Source organism: Muscardinus avellanarius, assembly GCF_963383645.1.
Source record: "Muscardinus avellanarius genome assembly, chromosome: 11".
Classification (NCBI taxonomy): domain Eukaryota; kingdom Metazoa; phylum Chordata; class Mammalia; order Rodentia; family Gliridae; genus Muscardinus; species Muscardinus avellanarius.
In genome coordinates, this window is record NC_137797.1 from 23,434,183 (window position 1) to 23,449,627 (window position 15,445).

At 35.9% G+C, this 15,445-nt stretch overlaps 1 protein-coding gene across 8 annotated transcripts in view; it reads left to right on the forward strand.

The window, feature by feature from the left end:
- ANKS1B (ankyrin repeat and sterile alpha motif domain containing 1B) overlaps positions 1-15,445 on the forward strand; it is a gene marked incomplete at both ends in the record, with an annotated part of 1,119,409 nt that overhangs the window by 578,761 nt on the left and 525,203 nt on the right. The window lies entirely within an intron of this gene.

Sequence of the window (15,445 nt, forward strand, 5' to 3'; positions counted from 1 at the left end):
GTTCAGAATGGACTGTTCGTGTAAAGGATGCATATTGCAGGTATCTAGTTTGTTTCGTTGCAACCACTTTTTTTCCTTCTCCTACCAAATGTCACTTGCAATATTCCTGTTTATTATTGTTTAATACAAAGCTCTTCATTGATAAGAACCTTATAAATAAAACAAAGTTTTGTTTCTGTTAAATATATCTAATAACTAATCTCAGTAGAGCAGTGTATTAAAACAATGCTTTATATAAGAATTGGTACTCTTAAGCAACAAATACATAATAAACATATCAATCACTATTACAAACAGCTTTTAAACACTCCTCAGAATATCTTTTAAGTATTTCAGTGAAGTAAATTGTTAATTGTTTGGACATTGTTTTTATCATTACAATACACTGATAACTGCAAATCTTTGTGATTTTGTGGTGTTAAGAAACACCTGTTGGGAGGCTGAGACAAGAGGATAGCGGTTGGAGGATAGCCTCAGCTATCACTTAGGCACTTTGCAACTTAGTGAGACCTTGTTTCAAAATAAAGAATGAGCCAGGTGTGGTGATGCATGCTTGTAACCCCAACATTTGGAAGGCTGAGACAGGATGATCCAGGGTCACAGCCAGCCTCAGCTACTTAGTGAGGCCCTTTGCAACTAAATGAGACCCTGTTTCAAAATACAAAATAAAAAAAAAATCTGGCTGGGGGTATAGCTGAGAGGTAGAATGCTTCTGGGTTCCATCCCCTGTACCACAATGAAAAATAAATAAAAATAAAAATAAAAAAATAAAATCCAGGGATGATGGGGCATGTTTGTAATCCCTGCGCTTGGGAGGTGGAGACAGGAGGATTACGCAGGTTCGAAGCCAGCCTCACTGGCTTAAGAGACCCTGTTTCCTAATAAAATATAAAATAGGTTTGAGAGTGTAACCTGAGAAGTGTTCCATCCCCAGTACCACAATAAAGAAAGAAACAAAGAAAGAAAGAAAGCAAAAAAAAAAAAAAAATAGGGCTGGGGGTATAGCTCAGAGGGAGAATGCTCCTGGGTTCCATCCCCAGTACTGAAAAAAAAAAAAAAGAAAGAAAGAAAGAAAGAAAGAAAGAGAGAAAGAAAGAAAGAAAGAAACAATTGTAGGTTTGTATCAGATAAAGACATATGGAGTAAAATTAATATCAATTTAAGTTAATGAAATTTCCCAACATTATAATAATTAATTAATTAATTAATTAAAAGCAGTTAAGTGGGAAGAAGCCTCCATACTAGAGGTAGGGTCAGCTCTTTTGCTCTGTTCAGGCTTTCCACTGACTGACTGGGCCCCACTCTCACCAGGGAGGACAGCCTACTTCACTACTTCCCTCAGTCTCCCAATTCAAATGTTAATCTCATCCCAAAACCCAGTTGCAGATACTGCCACAAAGGTTTGACCTAATATCTGGGCACCCTATTGCCCAATCAAGCTCTTAATATAAAATTAATCATTTTAATACTCTTAAGCACTCTTCTGCTATTTCACAGTTTTGTGGTATCCCAAAGAATGAAAGATAATAATATACTATCTATTCTCCTTTTTCTAAATATGAACTATCTATTCTCCTGTTTCTAAACATGAGTTAAACACATACAATTATTTATTAGGGGAACATCCATAAAATGTAAACCATGATTATCCCAATATTTTGAGGCTGTTTTATCCCCCAACTATTTAAATCAGATCTATGATATAGATTTCTATGACCAAAAGAGGTAAGAGGCTGGGTGTTTCAGCTTTCCAAATGCTAAAAAGCCATGTTCCCTAGCAACACTGTGGATTCACATAAGGAATCTTCAGATGCCATTTATAGTAAGTTCTTTTTTCTCCTGCATTGCCACGGCACTCCAAACTCGTGATTACTAAAGAGAAAAAGAGCTTTAGAAATTTTAAGTAATGCTCTTAAGAGGACATCATAGTGTTTAGCCAAAATGAACGTTGCTCACAGTGTTGCTCAGAATTATTTAAAATTCTTTGGAACCTCACTTAATTTGGTTGTCACTGCTATACTGATTATAACATATGACTACTAGAAATGATTATTGAAAGTCAGTATTTACTAACAATGAGAACTTTAAACTTTAGTGATTGTCCTGAAATATAAAGTACAAAGTATAAGTACCCATGTATGTGTGTGTGTAACTTGATACATGCGTTTATATAATTCTTATGTGTACTATGTACATATATAGAGAGAGATATAGATATACCATTTGATCTCTAATGACAAGATTCATACTTTTTTTTTTAAGACAGGGTCCCACTAAGTTGCTGAGGGCCTTGCTAAGTTGTTATGGCTGGTCTCAAACTTGTGATCCTCTTGTTTCAGCCTGTCAAGTACAAGGGTCATACTTTTTTATTACTGTTTGAAAAATATCATGGCAAGATGGGCCTGGTAGCACACATCTATAATCTCAGTACATGGGAAGCTGAAAGAGAAGGCTCACAGATTCCAAGCCAGCCTCGGCAACTTGGCGATTAGTAACCACCCTATTTACTAATAGCTTCGTGGTGAGATTTAATATTTGGCAATGCAAGTCCTAAAGTATTTTCAGACTCATTTTGGTCTATTTTGGCTCCTTGTTCTTCCTCATTAATTTTAGTATTATTTTTTGGTGAGACCTTTGGCAACTTACAAGAGCCTGTTTAAAAATAAAAAGTGCTGGGGTATAGTTCAGAGGTTGAATGCCCCTGGGGTTAATCCACAGTACTAAAAAAAAGAAAAGGAAACCCATGGCAAGCAAGACTTTCACCAGATTATATTAGAATTTATAGGGTCTTGAAAATTAACTGGCTGTTATCACAGGAATACAAGAATACTTCAAAATATTATATTGGAAAAATATCAATGTTAACAAATGCAAGAACAAAATATATAATTACATAATGAGGTACTTAATATTTGAGAAAATTCCATGATCATAAGATTGAAAAATAAACTACCATTAGCAAATTAAACATATAATATATCTTTGGATTGATTAAGTATATAAATATAATTGATTATATTCAAAGTATATGAGGCTACTGGCCAATGTACTAAGAAAAAATATTAGGTATAACAGTTGAAAAGGAAGATACAAACTGAAATTAAAAGTGTCCTCTAAGGCTAAGTCTTTCGCCTTTCTCTCTCTCTCTCTCTCTCTCTCTCTCTCTCTATATATATATATATATATATATATATATATATATATATACATTTTTTCCAATACTGGGGATGGAACCCAGGGGCACTGTACCCCTAAGGTACTCCCCAACCCTATTTTTTAGTTAGTTTATTTATTTACTTATGTATTTATTTATTTATTTATTTATTTATTTATTTATTTATTTATTTATAGGTACTGGTGATGGAACCCAGGGCCATTCTACCTCCGAGCTATACCCTGGTCCTCTTTTTTAGTCTTTATATATTGAAACAGGAACTCACTGAATTGCAAGGGCCTCGTTAAATAGCTGAGGCTGTCCGGGAACCGTGATCCTCCTGTCTCCTCCCAAATGCTGGGATTACAAGTGTGTGATATCACACCTGGTTTATATTTTTAGTATAACTATATATGACATATACTAGACATATAGTATAAATATATATAACACAAACACTATATATATATAATGATACCCTTCCTTCATAAAAACAAATATATAATTTATCTAGGCACAAATATAACAAGAGATATATAAGATCTTTGTGAAAAAATAAAGCATTTTTGAAGGATGTGAAAGATATGAATAAATAATATGGAAAGGAGATGACCAAATATCACACAGATGCCATTTATCTCCTAATTTAAACCCTAGAATAATATTTTTTCATAGATCTTGACAAGCATATACTAAAATTAATGAGGAAGAGAAAAAGCCAAAATAGGCCAAAATGATTCTGAAAATATCGTAAAACTTGCGTTGCCAGAAACTAAATCTTACCATGAAGCCACTGGTAACTAAGACGATATGGAATCAGAGTAGCAAGCATAAAGAAATCAAACAACAAATGCTGGTGAGGATGTGGGGAAAGAGAAACTCTTTTACACTGTTGGTGGGAGTGCAAAGTAGTTCAGCCAATATGGAGATCAGTATGGAGATTCCTTAGAAAACTGGGATATAGTTTTCTATAAACATTTGATCCGGCTATATCACTCCTGGATATCTTTCCAAAGGGGTCGAAATCAGAGAACTATGTTAACATATGCATACCCATGTTAATAGCAGCACAGTTTATAATAGCTAAAATATGGAACCAACCTAGATCTCCATCAACAGATGAGTGGATTGCAAAACTATGGGAAATACATGCAATGGAATTCTATTCAGCTATAAAGAAAAATAAAATAATAGCATTTGCAAGAAGATGGAAGGAACTAGATAACATTATGTTAAGTGAGATTAGTCAAGCACAGAAAGAGAAGGGACATGTTTTCTCTAATATGCCCAAGCTAGGGAGTAGTAGTAATATCAGAGGGATTCCAGATGATGGAGGGGAAATCTTAGCAAAGCTTGAATGGAAGGATAGGAGAGGAAGAAAGCTGAGGTTGTTCAATGGAGGAGCTACATATGAATATGTATAATAGCATAAATACAACATGATTAGCCTGGACACTCTCTATTGGGAGGGGGGAAGGGAAGTGGAGGGGAAAGAGCATGAAGCACAATGTAAATGTATACCACTCTCAATATGTTCCACTTATAAAAAATAAAAATTAAAAAAATAGAAAAAGTTATCATATTATGGGAAAGAGAACCTAGAAGCAAACCAAACCTCTGTATAAGTGGAAATGTAAAGATAAATGCTTGTTACCAGCCCCCACACAACATAATCTAATGTTACTTTGCAATAATTTTATGTTTTTATTTTATTTTTTCATGGGGGGAGATACTAAAGATCGAAATCAAGGACATCCTATCTCTAAGCAACATCCCCAGCGCTTTTTATTCATTTATTCATTCATTCACTCATTCATTCATTCATTTATTCATTTATTTTTGTTTCAAAACAGAGTCTTGCTAGGTTCCTGAGAGTATAGCTATGTGGCTGAGGCTGGCTGGTCTTGAGCCTCCTGTCTCAGCCTCCCATGTCCTGGGATTACAAATGTGTGCCACCATTCCCAGCTGCAGTAAAAGTTCTTGTGAGTCTCTTCACCAGTCTAGTCTGTAGAAAATTAAAAATAAATATGAGGACGCCGGGCGTGGTGGCGCACGCTTGTAATCCCAGCATTTGGAAGGCTGAGACAGGAGGATCGTGGTTCATGGACAGCCTCATCTACTTAGTGAGGCCCTCTGCAACTTAGTGAGACCCTGTTTCAAAATAAAGAATTAAAAAAAAAAATCAGGGCAGGGGTTGTAGCTTGGAGGTCTAATGCCCCTGGGTTCCATCCCCAGAACTGCAAAAAAAGAAATTAAAAAATTAAATAAATAAATAAATATGGGGCTAAAATAGGAGGAACAAATTAGAGAGTGATACATAGGGAGCCTCAAATATATCTTAGTATGTGGAATTCATACTGCATAGTGACTACATTCTCTTTTCATTCCTATTGAGTTATAATATTTAATTCTGTTTTTAAAAAGCTAATGCAAAAGTAAGTTAAATAAACACTCTATGTCCAGATATGGTTAAATAAGCCTCAGTCATTCATTTATTCATTTAATTATTTAATACAATCAGCAGAAGGTGACTAGCGAAGCCAGGAGTCATGGCACATGTTTGTAATCCCAGTACTTAGGAGGCTAAGACAGGAAGAATGCAGGTTTGTGGCCAGCCTCAGCTACTTAGTGAGGAAGTCTGAAACTTAGTGACACCTTGTTTCAAAATAAAAAATAAAAAATAGGTCTGGGGGTATAGCTCAGAGGTAGAAAGCCCCGGGTTCAATAACCAGTACTGCAAAAAAAAAAAAAAAAAAAGGAAAAGGATGAGGATGAGGAGGAGGAGGAGGAGGAGGAGGAGGAGGAGGAGGAGGTGAACAAGGAGGAGGAAGAACAGGAGGTGGAGGAGGAGGAGGAGGTGGAGAACGAGGAGGAGGAAGAACAGGAAGAGGAGGAGGATCAGGAGGAAGAGAAGGAGGTGGAGGAGGAGGAGGTGGAGAACAAGGAGGAGGAAGAAGAAGAGGATCAGGAAGAGGAGGAGGAGGTGGAGGAGGAAGAGGTAGAGGAGGAGGAGAAGGGGAAGGAGGAAGAGGAGAAGGAAGTATGAGGAGGTAGAGGAGGGGGAGAAGGAGGAGGAGGAGGAGGAGGAGGAGAAGGAGGAGGAAGAGGAAGAGGAGACAACTAAGGAGACAGAGAACAAGGTTTATTTGAGACTAAGCTATTTTGAACTAGTAGTCTCGGGATTCTTCATAGGAAAGAGTATTCCACAGGAAAAGACCACAAAGGTCAGGAGAAGGTGGAGCCACAGACTAAGATGATAATTACATGGTGCTTTCCAAACTTGTGGATGATTCAAATCTGGAAAGGGAATAATGGCTAATATGATAGATGAGAAAATCAAGATGCAGAATGATCTACAGAGGCTAGAACAGTGGACAAAAGCCATTAGGATGAAACTTACTAAGGATAAATATAAAATCCTGCCTTGAGGTTAAAAAAAAATGAGTTGTATAGGAGATCATAGGACACTCAGCTCGCGCATTAGTCATGTGAAAATGAGCTAGGAGATTTGATTGACCTGGTTTGCAATCAGATACAGCTTTAATAAATGCTTATAAAATTATACTGTGTTGGGAGAGGTACAGTGACCAGGTCATCAAGAACAGTAGTTTCGTTGTACTTGATTAGATAAAATTTATTGAAGAGTTTTAAAAAGTCTTTGATATTCTAGACCACATCTAAAGAATGAAAACTTAGATCATCTAGATATCATCTGTCATGTTAAAACAAACAAAGACACTATAATCCTATTAGATTGCACAACCAACTACATCTGCCAGTGTGTATTGTTTAGAAGTGAATTGAGCAGTGAAAGTTGTGGGGGTAAGGAGAACACATAATGAAATATTTTCTAAATGTTCAGCTTGTCAATAGTGTAGGGGGCTGCCTAGAAGCTTTGCCGTGGGTTACAGTGGAGACTGAGTAGTATTTAGTAGGGTTACGTCCTAGAGGCCGAGGAATGGCTGAACCTGCCTTGTAAGTCACCCCCACCCCACCTGCACTTTGTGAGGTTGCTGAGAAAGCAGCTCTCAGAAACAACAGCAGAGTGGAAATTAAAAAAAAAAAAAAAAAACACTTTATCAGCAGTTCCCTCAACAACTGTTTCTTGGAAACCCAAGGAAGTTTGAAATTGAAGCACAAGACTAAAGCCTTCTCTTCCTGCCTTTTTCCCATCATGCCCTCCCAAACCAAGTTATAGAGTCCAGCAAAACCCTAGAATTCAAATGCTTTTGAGTATTCAATATGCTCCATGAAGCTGGGTGTGGTGGCGCACGCTTGTAATCCCCACGCTTGGGAGGCTGAGACAGGAGGATCGCACAGGTTCGAAGCCAGCCTTAGCTACTTTGTGAGGTTCTCAGCAACTTAGTGGGACCCTGTTTCCAAATAAAGTATAAAATAGGTCTGGGAGTATAGCCCGGAGGTAGAAAGCCCCTGGGTTCTACCCCTTCCACCCCCAGTACCACAAAAAGAAAAAGTGCTCTCTGAAAGTAAAAACAAAGTGGAGTTCAATAACTCATTTTTTTTTTATTGGTGCACTGTATTCATACATCATAGTGTAGGATACATACTTTTGTAGACATACTTGCACACTTTTCCCAGTCAGCCCCCACCCAATCCCCACCCCATTCTCTCCCTATCCCTCCCTCCCATGCTTGGCTTAGTAGTTGACATCTAGTATTATGGCAATTTATCTAAAATTAAAAATGGTAATCTCACATAACAGTTTCATTTGTCTGATACCAAGCTTTTGATGACTTAAAGATGACATTTCAATATTTCTTTTTGCTTTCTTTCTTACCAGAGAATATTTTTTTCTATTTTTTAGGTGAAACTATCATATATTTATATATTTATTTTTCCGAAAAAAGTCTAAGTCTTATGGAAATAAGAGAGAGAAATAGGATTCAGTTCTACAAAGGAGATCATTTTACCAGGCATGTAAGCTTCCATTACAGGAATTCATTGCTTTAAGAAGAAATTAATTCTCTGTTACTGGAAACAGGGAGTTGAACTAGGTGATTTAAATGATTCCTTCCTACCCCAGGATTCTTTGATTTCAGAAAACTTGCTCAAGATTTTTTGAATACTTGCGCACGTAGAGAGAATTCTTAAGACTCCTGATTTTAGCTACAAAATATCACCTAACTTTCTAAGATTTTTGATGAAACAAGATTCCTACAAACAAGTCTGTATTTCCAAGGACTGTAAGTCTCGGTGTTCCTTCTCTTTCTCTCTAGAAATACTGAGCTCTTCTTTGCTTCTAAAGCTGCTTCTTACAGAACTAAATTATTCTTTTAAGCCTTCATCCTGTAGGACGCATTGGCGTCAGGCAAACAATAATTTGAGACCATTACAGGACACAACACTTTTGTCATCAATTTAGTGATAGTCCTCCTTGATAAATGAGTCAAGGAATTAGGAAACAATTTAAATCTATACCAATAGGAAAATTATAATATATAACATAGATACATTAACCTCTTTTTTAATTCAAGGGAATATCAAATATAATTATTGCTAAAGATTCAAGGTGACTTCCCAGCTAATCAAGAAGTGAACAAATAAAAATGAGCCTATAAAACTCTAACATTTAACCTATTATGTCACTAGTGTCAGACATATCACCAAGCCTATGAAAAACTGAAATCACTCAGAAAATCAAGTATATCATCAGAATCCAAAAATCTCATTATTATCAGTCTTCTTTTCAACAAAAACTCCTTACAGAGCTGTCAGCAGAATTTCACCTTCTAACTCACTCTTCCAAATAAACAGTAGGAGGGAGAGAGAAAGGACAAGAACCAGTATTGAACAGGAAGTGCTCAGTTTTAAGTTATAAAAATATACATAATAGGTTAGGTAGACTGAGAGAGACCCTTCTGCTCAAATGGAACCTACCCACTTAAGAAGACCTTCCTGAGCCCCTTGATTTAAAATAGACCCTATCCCCTCCTGCTTTGCTTTATTTTATATATAATTTGTCAATACTGCAAATATCTATTCACTAGGTAAAATTTTTTATTATCTCTTTAAGATTATGACCCATCTTGTTCATTACTGCAATTCTAGAGTCTGGAACAGTGTTGGCACATAGTTTATTTGTTTTAGTGAGACACATAGATAGGCAGCTGGTGATTGATTGATTGATTGATTGATCACTAGATTCTAATGAGAAGTTGCCTAAGAAAATATTTATAGTAGATTGCTTCTGTTGTTGAAACAGAAAAGTGAGAGTGAGATTCACTAGGATGAACAAATGACTGACTAAACCGACATTTTATCGATGATGTTTATAAATTTTTATTTTAAAGGCAAGTCCAATACTATACATATTTTCCCCATCTAAATATAATTTTAAAATAAGCAGTAGGTGAAGTATTCATTTCCAATATCATAGCTCTGTTACAGTTTACTTTACTACCACGTATAAGTATTATGTGACTTTTATTTAGATATAACCATTCGTGTGTGTGTGTGTGTGTGTGTGTGTGTGTGTGTGTGTGTGTAGTACTGGGGGTGGAAAACACAGTCTCACTAAGTAGCTGAGGCTGGCTTTGAACCTGTGCAATCCTCCTGTCTCAGCCTCCCAAGCACTGGGATTACAAGTGTGTGCCACCACACCCGGCTCTAGATATAACCATTCTAACCAGTATACGCACTTGCTAAAGTTGCTTAATACCGAGGTGGCCCTTTTGCACATTTCACAAAAGCTAACATTTGAACCCAATTAGCCCAAAGAACATGATAACTAATCTCCAGGGCCTCTCTAGGTACTAGATTTTAAGTCCTTATGAAGTATAATATTGTAGTCAGCTTTTAATGTATTCCTATTTTCAGCATGCTTTAATTTATATAGAATGCATTTCATTGATGGCATGATGAATAAGAAGTAAGTTGAAACTAAATTATTTTGTATTCATAACTTTATACTTTGTATAAGAGAAGGAAAACTAAATATGTGCCGCTAAATTCAATGCTTTAGGTTCACTTAATCATGTGACCCCTTTTTGTTTGAAATATTTAATATATAACACTGAAAAAGCCATCAAATGAAGGGCAATTTAAGAGATTATTAGATGAAATAGTTTTCCTTTAAGTTACTATAATAGTTCACAGGCTTGGCATATCCCTGAAACACAATGCCGTAGCAACCCCTTGTTTATTCCCTACCTACAGATCTCAATAGCATGGCCCTTTTGACCTCTAAGGAATGTTTTTAAGGGGAATCATAGTTTTTTCAATCTGAAAAAGAATTTAATTTAACCCCCCCATATTAGTAGCTAAATAAAATGAAATGGTAAGCTGCTTTGATAAAATGGTAAGCTGTTTTGATAAAAGGCAAATGAATACATTATTTTGTGTGATACATATGTTCCTGAGAAGAAAGTATTTTTAAAGCACATTTTAGAAAATAGTTTCATGTTTTTAATACATAAAGGAATTTATTTCTTCATCTATCTATCTATCTATCTATTTTTCGTGGTACTAGGGATTAAACCTAGCGGCATTCTATCTCCAAGCTATACTCCCAGCCCTAGTTTTTATTCTTTATTTTTGAAACAGGGTATCACCAAGTTGCAAAGGGCCTCACTAAGTAGCTGAGACTGTCCTCCAACCAGAGATCCTCCTGTTTCATTTCAAGTACTGGGATTACAAATGTGAGCCATCATGCTCAGCTAGGAATTCGCTATCTAAATAACAACACTGCAGTAAAATTCCCTTATAAATTAAACAACTCTTTTGTCATGCAAATAACCACATATCATTGATTCTGAAAAATCTGATTTTCACATAAGAAATCTCTTCACAGTAGAATAAATCTGTGCTGTTATCCTACTGGAAGAGGGTCTCTCCACTTATACACACATTGGACTCTTCTTAGTGTAAAGACTAAGGCAGAGTTCAGAACGAGTGCCATTCCCTACATCCCCTCTCTGTGTCGGCTAAGGATAACTTTCATGCACATGCTTCTCCTACCATGAATTGCTTGACTAGCCCGCTATGCTCTTTTCACTACACTCGAACAAATTTTGCCCTTTTCCCACTTAAAGGGAGATCTCCTAGTTAATCTTCTTAACCAACCTCATTTATCTCTCTCCAATGCCTTACCATTGACCTATTTTTTATACTATACCAAGCACTTTTTATACAAGCACTATCAAGTATGTATAATTGTATATATGAATTTTGGTGTTTAATATTTTTAATATTTATGTTTGTTTTTTTCAAGAATTTATCTTTTGCTTCACTGAACTTTAAACTCTGCAAGAATGACACCAAGTACATTTGATTCACTCACTGCTTGGCTATAATGATTTGGATTTAGAATGTCCCCCTAACTCTCATGGAAACAAGGTAGCAGTGTCAGAAGCAGGGCTTGGTTGCTAAAGAAGAGCCCCAGGGAGTGTGTTCTTGGTGATTATTTGGCTCTTCCTTCTCATGCCCTCTTTGGATTTTGTCCTCCAAGATGTGAAAGCAGAGATTTGGGCTCTTCCTCTCTCTGCTTCTCAGCACCATGCCCCACAGACAGAGCCTGACATGGACTGAAACTCTTAATCTCCAAAAACTATCAGCAACTAAATCTTCCCTCCTCTAAGTTGTATAGTCAGTCATTTTGGATTATAGTCGTGAGAATGTCAGCTAAGATACTGGCTCGGAATATATAATGAACCAGTGACTGAGTAAATATATTACAATATACATTTAATACATAAATGAGTTTTGAACAACTTAGTAAATGAATAAACACATAAACAATAAAGTCCCCCTGGTCACAGAGCTTCCCATGATTGAATTTCCATGTTCTACAGTACATTACAAATGCATTACAACACACGTTCCTGTTCAGTATCACTTGTTTCCTTACTATGTGAGTAATTAGCCAGGCATTGGGAGAAAAACTCAAGTTTTCACAGATATTTTCCCTCTGGTGTGATAATTAATTTAATGTGTCATCTTGACTGGAGTAAGGGATGCCCAGATAGCTGATAAAACATCATCTCTAAGTGTCTATGTTAGTGTTTCTGGAAGAAATTAGCATTTGGCTAATTAGCCTAAGTAAAGATCTACTCTAACCAATGTGTGTAGGCATTATACAGTCTTGAGGACCCAGATAGAATGAAAAAATGGAAGAAAGGTACATTTGTTCTTGCTTCTTGAACTAGAATATTCATCCTCTCCTGCCCTTGGATATCATAGGTTCTGATTCCTGGACCTTTAGATTCTGAGACTGATAACAACAGGTCCCCTAGTGCTCAGGCTTTTGGATTCAAACTGAATTACATCATGAGCTCTCCAGGATCTCCATTTTGCCAGTGGAATACCATGGATCTTCTCAACTTCTATAATAATATGAGCCAATCCCCACAATAAGCATCTTCTTATTACCTCTGTATGTATCTTATCAGTTCTGTTTCTCTAGAGAAACCTGATACATATATCTGGCCACCAAGTAGCACTTTCTTATTCTTTTCCAGCCTTTACATCCAAATTAAACTGTCCACAAAACTACACAGCCAAGTTATACTCTAAACTTTCATGTTTGTATACCAAACCAGACCCAAACTCACCCTTAAAAAGAATACCAAAGGAAAAAAAAATTGTATGTATTTTATCTACTCCTACCTACTGTATTTTGAAAGTATATATTTTGTTGTTGCTTTTTTTCCTTTTTGCTTAAATTCTGCAGGACAAGTGAGGATGGAACTTTTTTGTCTTTAGATTCCTTTTATTAGGAAAGTAATTTGTAAAAATGTAAACAAGCATACTGCAACCAAGTTCTAGCTGCTTCATGGGGTTTATTATAATGGGCTTTCATCTATTTTTTTTAAACCTGAACTTCTGTGATGTTTTAAACTTAGTGAATGGCCAATAAGTATTGTAGGACAAAACAACAAAAGGCCCAAGGTGTTATCTACATCACATTTATTGTTGAAATAGTACTTTGCATATAATTATCTATAATTTATGTTCTTCTAAAATGATAATGTGCTGCATTTGTCCTATTTAGCAACTGCTCATTACATAGATTTGTATGTAGGTCTGTAGAAAGTCAGTTGGGCACCATTTAGATATCCTTCTCTTGGGCTTAATTCTTTGGGGATATATTATTCTTGATTAAATTTTTAATTTTACTCCCTTTAATACAGTTTTTTCCCTTCTAGTACCTTCACTAAAGAAATTTTATTTTTCTAAATTATAGTAATTATATGGCAGTTGTATAGATTCTATCATCTTTAGGCTGAAACATTTATATCAAGCTTTTAGCATTCAATGTAGCTTGTCTCCCAGAATTGATTTGATTATAGCCATCTGTATCGACTGAAAAGGCAAATTTGATAAACAGAATGAAGGAACTATGCTTTGCCCATCAAGGATAAACAGCAATAGATTCAGATCATTCATTTTCCCTCTCTAGAAGAGGCAAGAAATCAATGAAGCAAGTTCTCATCACTGGAACTTTGTAGGCAGAGGGATGTCAATAGCTAATATCAAAAAGAAAAACAATCTGCTTAATGAAAAGAGAAGGAAAGAAATGAGGAGGTTTCTGAAAATTATTTATTTAAAAATTTCTATTAGTCGATCAATCTCTTTTTTCAAATATGGTCATACAAATAGCTCTGTACTAAATACTATTATGAAACTATGACCTTTGGAAAATTAGACAGCTGTTTACTCTGAAAGTTAGGCCACTTAAAAGTTAAGACTATATAGTAAATAATAGCAACCGCATACAAACACATTACTCAAAAGTATTAAGAAGCTTTAGGACCAAGAAAAATCTAAAAGTGATTATATTTATATTGGTTTTCATTTTATTGCAATTTGAAAAAATTTAAAACTAAAAATTTATAGAAAGATTGTCAATGAAATTATGCCTATACTTCATATGACATTGACATTTTTATATTATATATTAACTCACAAGCTCTCCTTCCCACTTTTCAGAACTTACAAACATGAAATAGAAATAAATGGCCTATGGTCAAAATTACAAAATAACTTAAAGGTCAGCTATAGCCTTGTATTTCCAAATCCGTGAAAGCAGAAATTTTCTAATAGCTCGTTTTAAAAATCAGAAATGTCTATGAGATGAAAAATAAGCAGTTTAAATTTTATTATCCTGATTTTACTGAAAGATTGAGAAGTGAAGTTAATAGAGAAACTATTCTTAATTTTTACTCTTAGTATTTTCTAACTTAAAAATATACCTGAATATTAATAAAGTAGCTAAATATATAGGCTATGTATATTTCACCAGACAGAGTTAAGCTGGAATTCTCTCAGTTCCTTTATTTAATATTGTAATCTAGGACAAATTATCCTATTTGAGCCTTTTTGGTAAAATGAAGAAATAAGAGGCCTTACTTTATTATAGGACTGATGCGATGACTGAATGAGAGCACACATGTTCTCCCAGTGTGTGGTACACAGGAAACATCCCATGTTAGCTACTATAATTATACAAGCCATGAATTATGAATTGCCTTACATCCCATGAGCTCTAATCCTGACAACTCTTGGGCTGTCTCGAGGGGCAGGCGGAATATGGGGAAAGAGAAAGCCCAGCGAGGAAGCCAGTGGTCTTCATTCAAAGGCTCCCTGTCTGACACTTTAGTGTGCACGCACGCACACACACACACACACACACACACACACACACACACACACCCCTGATGGGTTAAAGTCACTTAGGATCACAAAAATGTGGATTAAATTAAAAAACTAAGAATAAAGTAAACAAATGAAAAACAGTCTCAATCGTAAAGAAACTTGGTTAAAAATCTGGAGATTTAGATTGATTGTGGAGAGCTATATTTAAACATGATTACCATGTTGCCAGTGGGAAGCGCATCTTAGAATAATCAGGTTTGAGGAGGATAATAATAGAATACTAGATCCATAGTTGCCTATGAGTCACTCGGCTGAGGACAGGAAGAGCTGAGCCACCATGAGGCTGAGTGACTGGGTGAAGGCCTTCAGGACCGCAGTGGAACAAAACCCAGGAGGAGAACACTGTCATTTGCATCTTTTTCAGTCTTTTGGTTAGGGTTTTTCCTCCCAACAATAGACTATAAGACCCATGGCTTCTTAAAGGACGAGGACTTTTTTACTCATTTCTTGTATCTCCATCACTTAGCACGGTTCCTACCGTGCAGTTGGCACCCAGTGAGTTAGAAGTTAAATGAGTTAAATTAAGGTTCTGAATAAGGAAAATAGCTCAGTGAAGAAAATTCTATGTATGCTGCTACAGGAGACCTTGAGACAGACAAAAATTGAATCTTAGATTTG